This window comes from Phascolarctos cinereus, unplaced genomic scaffold (genome assembly GCF_003287225.1).
Source record: "Phascolarctos cinereus isolate Bilbo 61053 unplaced genomic scaffold, phaCin_HiC Scaffold_9;HRSCAF=440, whole genome shotgun sequence".
NCBI classification, from domain to species: domain Eukaryota; kingdom Metazoa; phylum Chordata; class Mammalia; order Diprotodontia; family Phascolarctidae; genus Phascolarctos; species Phascolarctos cinereus.
In genome coordinates, this window is record NW_027556402.1 from 261,657,463 (window position 1) to 261,666,311 (window position 8,849).

The following is an 8,849-nucleotide window of genomic DNA, read 5'->3' on the forward strand; positions in this document are numbered from 1 at the left end:
ATGACAAGAGGAGCTGAGAATGCCCTGTCACCATTTCTTACCTGGACCAGGTAAAAGATGGGACCTGCAAAAACCTGAGCAGAGAGTGGGGTGCTCCTAAAGGGTTCAAAGGGAGACTGGATGATTGGTCACAGTCTGTACATTTCAGAGCTGATTATGGTTCAGTGTGCGTGTGTGTGCGTGTGTGTGTGTGTGTTGCTTACATGTCTGTGTCTGTTGTATGATATGTGTGTTGTATTGCTGTGTTTTGTGCATATGTGTGTGCTGAGTATGCATGTTGTGTGGCATGTGTATGTCTGTTGTGTGACATGTATGCGTGTGCTGAGTATGCATGTTGTGATACGTATATGTCTGTTGCATGTGATATGTATATGTGCTGAGTATGCATGTTGTGTGACATGTGCATGTCTGTTGTGTGTGATGTGTATGTGTGTCAGAGATGGTGTGTCCCCTTCCCCTGCGTTGGCCTCAGTAGGTTTCTCCCGTCATAAAATACACTTAAAATACCTTCTCTGAAACAATGACCTCATCAAGAACTGGGTTGTGCAATGTGAAAGAGATTGGAATGGAGAGAGTCACAGAGAAAGAGAAATACAGAGATTCAGAGAGACTGAGACCTGGGGAGACAGAATGAAAACAAGAGAGCATGCTGAGCCCCAGCCTTGATCTTTAGAGGCAGAGAAATATTTAGCTCAGCTCCTATGATGCCAGTGGGAGGAGGGAAAGGAATAGAGGAGGGGCATTGCTGAGCTGAAGTCATCGCTGTTCTGGACTGGGAGGTGGGAAGGAGGCCTGAGGAAACCTTATAGATCAAGCCTGAGAGAAGAAGACTAGGTGGGGAGGGGGGCGGTCATGGCCCATGGAACCTCCAGGAATCTGACTCCTGACTCTGCCTTCATTTCCAGAGATTGACAAGGAGAGGTCAGGGAAATAGGGTGGTTTAGATGGTGTGTTTCCTCTTCCTCTGCTCTCCAGCACAGGGACAGTGGCCATCTGTTGGAGTGGCCCACCTCTGGGGCTCACACGTGAAGCCCTGGACCTCCCTCCCCATGTTTAGTAATTCCTGAAGCCTCTAGCCATCTAGGGGGCTCCAGAGAGCACAGAGCACTGGACCTAGAGTCAGGAATACCTGAGTTCAAATCCAATCTGAGTCACTTACTAGCTTTGGGACCAGGGCCAGTCACCGAATCTCTGCCTGCCTCAGTTTCATCCACTGTAAAAATGGGGACCATGAGATCAAAATATCCGGCGATATGTTGGGAATTAAATGAGATATATATAAAGCTCTTAGCATAGAGCCTGGCACACATTAGGCGTCTTATAAACGATTATTCATTACTTAGAGTTCAAACCCTAGGTACCAACGAAGACATGGAGGAAATCCTGGCTCTCTTCTCAGGGAGGTGGGAGGAGGCCTGCAGCTGGGGCAGAGAGCTCATTTCCTGGGCTCCTGTGCCCGAGCATCTTCTTCTTATCATTAGAATGACGTCTCCCAGGCGTTAGTGTGGTGTCCTTTCTTCCACCCTCCAACTCCTGTTCGTCCTCCAGAGCCCTCTGGAGAACCACCCTGAGGGGATCCTTCCCTCTTCTATACCATTGTCTGCCCAGCAAGAAGTAGATGAAGCGGTGTGCCCTGAGGTTGACGCAGGCCAGGAAGGAAGGGAGCCAATAAGGTATGAAATCTAAGCTGAAATACGGTCTTACACCTTGGATCGCCAGGGGCAGGCTACAGAGCGGAACACGAGGACCATGAGCAGGACCAGGAGGTAGAGCCTGGGGGGCTGCACCGCACCCTCAGCAGCAGAGTCAGGCTGGACCCGCACAGCGCTGGGATGAAGTGGGCTAACCACACCAACTGCACTCTGGAGAATTTGCTACAGAGAGCCCGACTGCTTACGTAATGACAAAGGACAAAATCTGCTGCCCAGAACAGGCCGGTCACTGACGACAGGACAGCGCACACAACCGCAGACGTGTGCTTGGGGCGGTGATGCAGGTACGAGCTGGGGCAGAGCACGGCTAGACAGCGCTCGGTGCTGATCGCGGCCAGGAGGCTCAGGCCCACACAGCAGAAAAAGAATGTGGTGTTTATCAGAAACTCATGAATATTAACATGAATAAAATATACAACAAAGCTCCGTATGCAGAGGGAAAAAATGCTGCAAAGACAAAGGGTTGTCAGCCCAGGCCAGGGTGAGGATGTAGACGGAGAAGGGGTTCTTCTACATGGCGAAGGTCAGGAAGCACAGGACGATGCCGGTCCCCACCAGCCCAAGCAGCGTGACCAGATCGGGGATCAGCGTCCAGTCAAATTCTCCAGGAACTAAAATCCCTTTTTCATTCTTCTCTGTTGCATTGTCATGAACATATTCCCACCGCCCTTGTGTAGAGGACACAGACATGGCGGTTGGTCCCAGCTCCAGGAAGCCGGGCTCCTCTCAGACGCCCTGGGGACACGAAGCCAAAGAAAGGCATCAGCGACTTCTCCAGAGATTTACTCCCCTCTCCCTTCTCAGGAGTTAGAGCCTCTTCTTTCTCTCACCCTCTCTCTTGGCGGCAGCTAGGTGGCGCCACAGTGCACAGAGCGCTGGGCTAGAGCAAGAAATGTTTTCTAATGTAGCCTCAGACACTTACTATCTGTGTGGCACTGGACAAGTCACCTAACATCTGTCTGCCTCAGGTTCTTCAAATATAAAATGGGGCTAGTAAGAGCTCCTACCTCACAGGGTTCTTCCAAGGGTCAAAGGAGATAATATTTGTAAAGTGTTTAACACATGTAGGTGCTCAATAAATGCTTTTTCTGTTCTCCACTTTCCCCTCTCCTGTCATGGTGTTACAGTGTAGTATAGAAATGAGCCTCCTACAGATAACTAGAGTAACACCTGCCACTCCTCTTTCCCTGACCAGGCTCCAACCCATCCTTCACTTTCTCTCTTCTCCTTCTTTAGGCTGCAGAAGAATGCATGAGGGCTTGGCTTCCTTCTATGACCCATGTGGACACACTTAAGGCTGGGCTGAACCACTCAATACAACAAACATTTCTTTATTCATTTATTTATGAATGAATTCATTTGTTTGTTCATTTACTTATTTATTAATTGATGAATTTATTCATATTTTAAAATATCTATCAACAACTTTTAAAAATTATTTTTATTGTTCAATGTCATGCACCCCCACCTAGAGTCCATCTTTTTTTAAACCAGTAATAAAATAGAAAGAGGAAAATACTTTAGCACAACTAGCCACCATATTGACCAAGTCCAACAGTATATACATTATTCCACACCCATAGTATCCATCTCTGAAAAGGAGGGAAGGAAATGTAATAATCTATTGTTTTTCTGTGTTAACTTTCAATAAACACTAGTGTTTGTGAGATACTGAGAGCAAAGTCATTTTCAGCACCAGGCTTGGTATTGAGAATGCAAAGAAAATGAAATTGTCCCTACCCTGAAGTGACTGATATTCTACTGTGGGTGGACAGAGGGGAGAAGCCTGCAGGCCCAGGCAGTCACCTTATGCAAAGCCAGGTAATTAACCAGCACAGAACAGGATCAACTGCTCGTGTCAGGTAGTTTTTTGGTTTTTCTATTACTTTAGGTACTCTTTATTAACAAATGATGCCTTTTAGCAACAGATAAGCATGGCAGAGTCGGGGTATTTCTCCAGACTGAGACATTGAGAAAAATCAAGGAGACATGGTGCCCATTCACACCAAACCAGAGGCTTGGGATGAGAGAGTGGGGACAAGAACATTGGCATCTTCTGTCAGTGGGTATAGATGAAGGATTCAAAGCAAGACTGCCTCTCACTGCTAGGGATCAGATTGAAAATGTTTTTACATATAATTGGAACATATTTAATGAAACATATTAAAACATGTATGAAAAAGGAGAAAAAGAAATCTTAAAAGGAAATTGCCAGATTATCTTAGAACTAGAGCTTAGAACAAAGTGGAAGAAGAAAGAATGAGCTGGCTTTCTTTCCCAAATGAAAACCCCAGGAACGTCATGGCCAAAATGCGGGACTTTCTCTTTGAAGAAGAAAAAAAAATCACTGCAAAAAACAGGAAAGAATAAATTCAAGTAGTGAGGAGTCACAATTGGGATCACACATAATTTAGCAGCAGAGAACTTGTAATAAGACATGCCAGAAGGCACATGGTAGAGGCTTATAGTCACAATTAACTTACTTAGCAGAAATGAATAAAATCCTGCTGGAGAGTGAGGCTTTTTAGTGAAATAGAGGACTTCCAAGCAATCCTGATGAAAAGATTAGGGATATGTATAAATACTGAAGTTCACACTCAGGAGTCAAGAGAAACATCAAAAGGTAAACAGAAATGAACAATGATAAAAACCAAACAAGGGGGAATTGCTTACATTCTGTTATGCAGAGATGGTACATGTGTCTCTTCTGGACTGGAACATCCTCAGTGGACATGGACTGGAAGAAGGTCTGTGTTTGATCTGAAGGAAAGAATAGAAAGAGAAGGGAAAAGGAATATACTGGGTGGGGGGAGAGGGAAAGGAAATATATGGAAAATTTTCTCAAAAAATCAGGGTGTGAAAGTACATATGTATATAAACAAGGGAGAGGTGGGAACCTTCCTCTCATCTGAACTGATCAAAGTAGCAAAGAACACACAGACAAAGACACACAGTGGGAACAGAAATACCTTTCATTCAACAGGGATATAGATGGAAAAAGGGAGAATGGGGAATGAAATACTAGAGAACAGGTTAAGAAAGGACTGAAAATGTTGAATAAGGGTTTCTTAGGCTGTGACTAGATGATTATCAAGTATCTTAAAGAAGGGATTCTTTTTCAGACATGGATTAGAACAGTCACTAACTTCACTTCAACATGTGAAATCCTATAGCATTGTTAAACCTTGGTCTCCACAGTCCAATGAGGTAGACTCAGGAGTTGCCGAATATGAAGTTTGAGGAGAATCACTTTGGGAAAATTCCATCTTTTTTTTTTCTTTTCCAGGCGGGTCTGGGCCCCAAAGAAAAGGATCCCCTAATGCATGTCTATTTTTTCTCCCCCCTATCTCTTGCCAGCCTCTACTTGCGATTCTAGACAGTCTCAAACAAACAGAACTGCAGAAATGGGACAGAGGGCTCAGTGGCCATGAGTTCACTCCAAGCTCAGCTTCTTCAAACACTTTTAAGGATTAAACAAATGATTCCTTTCCTTCCTGGACACAAGATGAGACCTTTTAAGATCCCCTTACCTATTGCTTCATTGTCTGAATCTCCCTATTCTCTTCCCTCCCTGCTCATTCTTCTGAACATGCCTGCAGACCACATGTGCTATCCCTCTCAGAACCTGTGTAGAGCAGACAGACAATGCCACAAAATACCTCCCACATCCACTGTAAAGGACAGGAGAAGGAGCTGAGTCTCTCTGAGGCTTCAGTGTTCAGGAGCCCAGGTCTCCTACTCTACTTTCCCCCAATGTATGGCCCATCTAGATTGTTCTAGATCTTGTTGATGTCTCTAGAATATTTCTATTCTCTCCCATCTTTGTATCCCTTTAATTTTTTTAATATGCTATATGCCTTTATTTAAGTGTTCGATAAAAATTACAAAGATCCTATCAAAATAGATGTCTCTGGTGCCCTACATTGGACTCTTCCCACCAAGTTGATGTCAAAAGATGAATAATTATTTTTTTGCCTGACAATTCAATCAGTTTTGAAATCATTTAACAGAACTATCAATCATAGCAGTCTCCTTCATAAAAGGAAACTTTAAAAAATAATTTGTTAAAATATAAGCAAAGCCTGTTACATTCACAGAGCATGAACACTCACCCTCTTCAAGTACCACACCCCTTCAGATATATGAGATGATATATACCTACTCTCCCTTTTGACTTGCCTCTTCTTACCCACCCTGAGCCTGGAAAGTCTAACAGGGTCACCCTCCTCCCCCAATAAGCATAATATCCATGAGAAAATAAAGGCAGATATTTATGGGATCCTGGCTGGCAAGCACAGTTAGGGATAAAATTCTCTTGTTTCAGGTACTTCCCACCTTGGGACCCAAGGCTCTGATGTTCATATCTATTCAGGAACATCTGAATCCCTTAAAAGTATTTTTCTGCTCAGTACTTGACTTTCAGTGCTCACTACTGGCAGTTGCACAAAACATCTCCTCTTTTCTACTCAAACATAACATTTGTAAACTCTTTCAAATTACATTGAACTTTGAACGAGGGCTTAAAATATGTTACCTCTTAATGGGACTAGAAAGTTTTTTGTTTTTTGTGGGTTTTTTTTTTGTAAGTCAGTCTTGCAAACTTCATCAGCCTGGTGATTCTTTGGGTCTGGAGAGAGGAACGATTAATTCTTTACTCATCTGCATTCTGTATTAGTCAGACAATCAAACAGCCATTATTAAGCAACTACTATGTCCCAGGTACTACTATGTGTGTGTGTGTGTGTGTGTGTGGTGAGCTATATGGATACAAAGACACACACACACACACACACACACACACACACACACAAAGAGTTCCTGCTCTCAAGGAGATCACAATACAACAGCACAGCCAATATCCAATCATGTGTGAGCAAAGATTCTATGGACAGGATACATTAAGAAGAGTCACAGTGGGAAAGGAAGAAGGAGAAGGGAAAGGCAGAATGATAAAGGGGAACTGGGAAAGGATGCTTGCGGAAAGTGGGACTTTAGCTGAGACTTGAAGGAAGCCCAAATATAGAGGAGATGGTGGACACATAGAAACAACAAGTTCTGACAATTGAATGAACATGTGGTGTGTGAAGAGAGAAGTTGAGGATGAAACCACAACAATAAGAGGGCAGTTAAGAAGATGGTGGGGTTTATGTGATAGTGAGATGATTAGATCTGTTTTACACATGTTGATTTTAAAATACCTCTGGGACATTCAGGTTAAGATGTTCAAAAAATATTTAATGAAGAGAGATTAAGTGTCAGGAAAGAAGTTAGACCTGCAAGCGCATACATGTGTACGTACTTTATGTGTATACACATGTGAGTGCAAGCACATACATTTGTGTGTACACACAGATATACATATTCATAAACACATGGAAAAATGAAAAATATGTGTGTGTATATATGTATATGCACACACACATGCATGTGTGTGTGTGTGTGTGTGTGTGTGTGTGTATGGGTGGAAGGAAATGGAAATAAAGGGAATTGGAGGATGGCATTTGAGTAATGGCAATGTGGGGTTCAGAATCATTGGCATGGCATTGGTATGATGGAGTGGAAGCATGTTAATCATTGAGCAATTTGTTAATTTGGTGTCAAAGTACCTTAAACAAAAGCATTCTCCTCCCTCGTGTGTTTCCCAGCAAGGCTCTTATAAATGTCTGTCTTCTCTTTCCCATGGTTATTGAGTGCATTGGTGGGACAGTGACCCAGGTTTAAATATAAATTATGGTGTATTTTAGTTTTTATGCATTTGCTTTAATATATTAGTGCTATGTTTCCTTTTTTGTCTTTTTATTGGTAGATATATTTAAAACATAAAAGTATAATATAAAGACCTAAACTATCACACATGGTATTGGTGCATTATATTGTGAATGGATGGTTGTATAGAGCCAGATGGGAACCCAAGAGCTGCAGAGATGACTAAAGGAATTTCATTTCATCTCAGAAGCTGTAAAACTAGAACCCTCAGAGTTTGGGTATAACCACGTGGTTGTGTTCTCTTGCTGGGGATCTAGACCTGCTCATTCATTGTTCACAGGTGTGCATCTTCAGGTTAGTTGTCCCAGGACTTCAGGTATCTGTGTGTGGCTGGAAAGAGAGCATAGAAGGGGTAGGGTCCTAGAAGTTGTCAGGGCAGGGGAAAGGAAAGTCCTGTAGAGTTCTAGTCTTCTACAGATGGTACCTGCCATCCCAGTACCTTTCAGGTTCAAAATGTCCCTCCTGGTGATCATTCATATGTGGGTTTTCTCTACCATTAAAATGTAAGCTGTGTAGCCCAATTGGATGGAGCTCACAGCAATACAATCCAGGTGATCTCTAAGCCAGGCAAACACACCCAGCCCTCTTCACCAGGATTAGAAATCTGATTCAAATCTCCTGCTTTTCCTCCTCAAGACAGAGGTGGCAGCTGAGAACAACAGACTTGTATGAAAATCTTCCCTCCTCAGTTCTAGGTGACTGACCTGTACAAGCTGTCACTGAAGCTCTTGCTCAGTGAAATCAGTATTCTTTCACACTTGTCAGGAGTCTCTTGGCTGAAGCTTTCTCTCAGCTCCCAATTTCTAAGGCCCAGAGCTCCCACAGAGCAGGTTTTCTTGGCCCCAATCCCTGATTCTTCTACCAGGCTTTCATCTCCCAAGTTCTCATTCTCCAATGACTTAAAGGAGAGCCTCCTGACTTTCTGTGACTCATTTTTCTTTTTAACAGTCTCAGCTCCCCAAATTTCCCCTGTCTAATCAACAGTCCTTGGGAAACCATGTGTATCAACATCATGACATGATTTCTCATTGTTTTCACTTTTACCCTCTTTAATCATGAAATATTCCTGTGCAGATGATCTGAGTTACTATAATCCTTTGCAGGCCTGCAGTTTCCAGTGTGCCCCAGTAACCCTGATGTCCTCGAAATTATGTTAGTTTAGAGTCATAATTCTCCACTCTTCAATAATTAAAATATTATCTTCACCTCTTTATAGCAAAGCCAAGACAATATTCACACACAAATGAACGTTATATTTTTCCCCAAGTAATATATTTACAGGCACACACATAATTCCCCCAAGTTACACATGCATACACACACACACACACACACACATACATATACATAATTCAGAGTACTGCTCATTTT

The 8,849-nt window shown here is 43.0% G+C and overlaps 1 pseudogene; it reads right to left on the bottom strand.

The window, feature by feature from the left end:
- Window positions 1-1,395: 1,395 nt before the first annotated feature.
- Window positions 1,396-2,475, bottom strand: LOC144455475 (mas-related G-protein coupled receptor member X4-like; annotated as a pseudogene).
- Window positions 2,476-8,849: the final 6,374 nt, after the last annotated feature.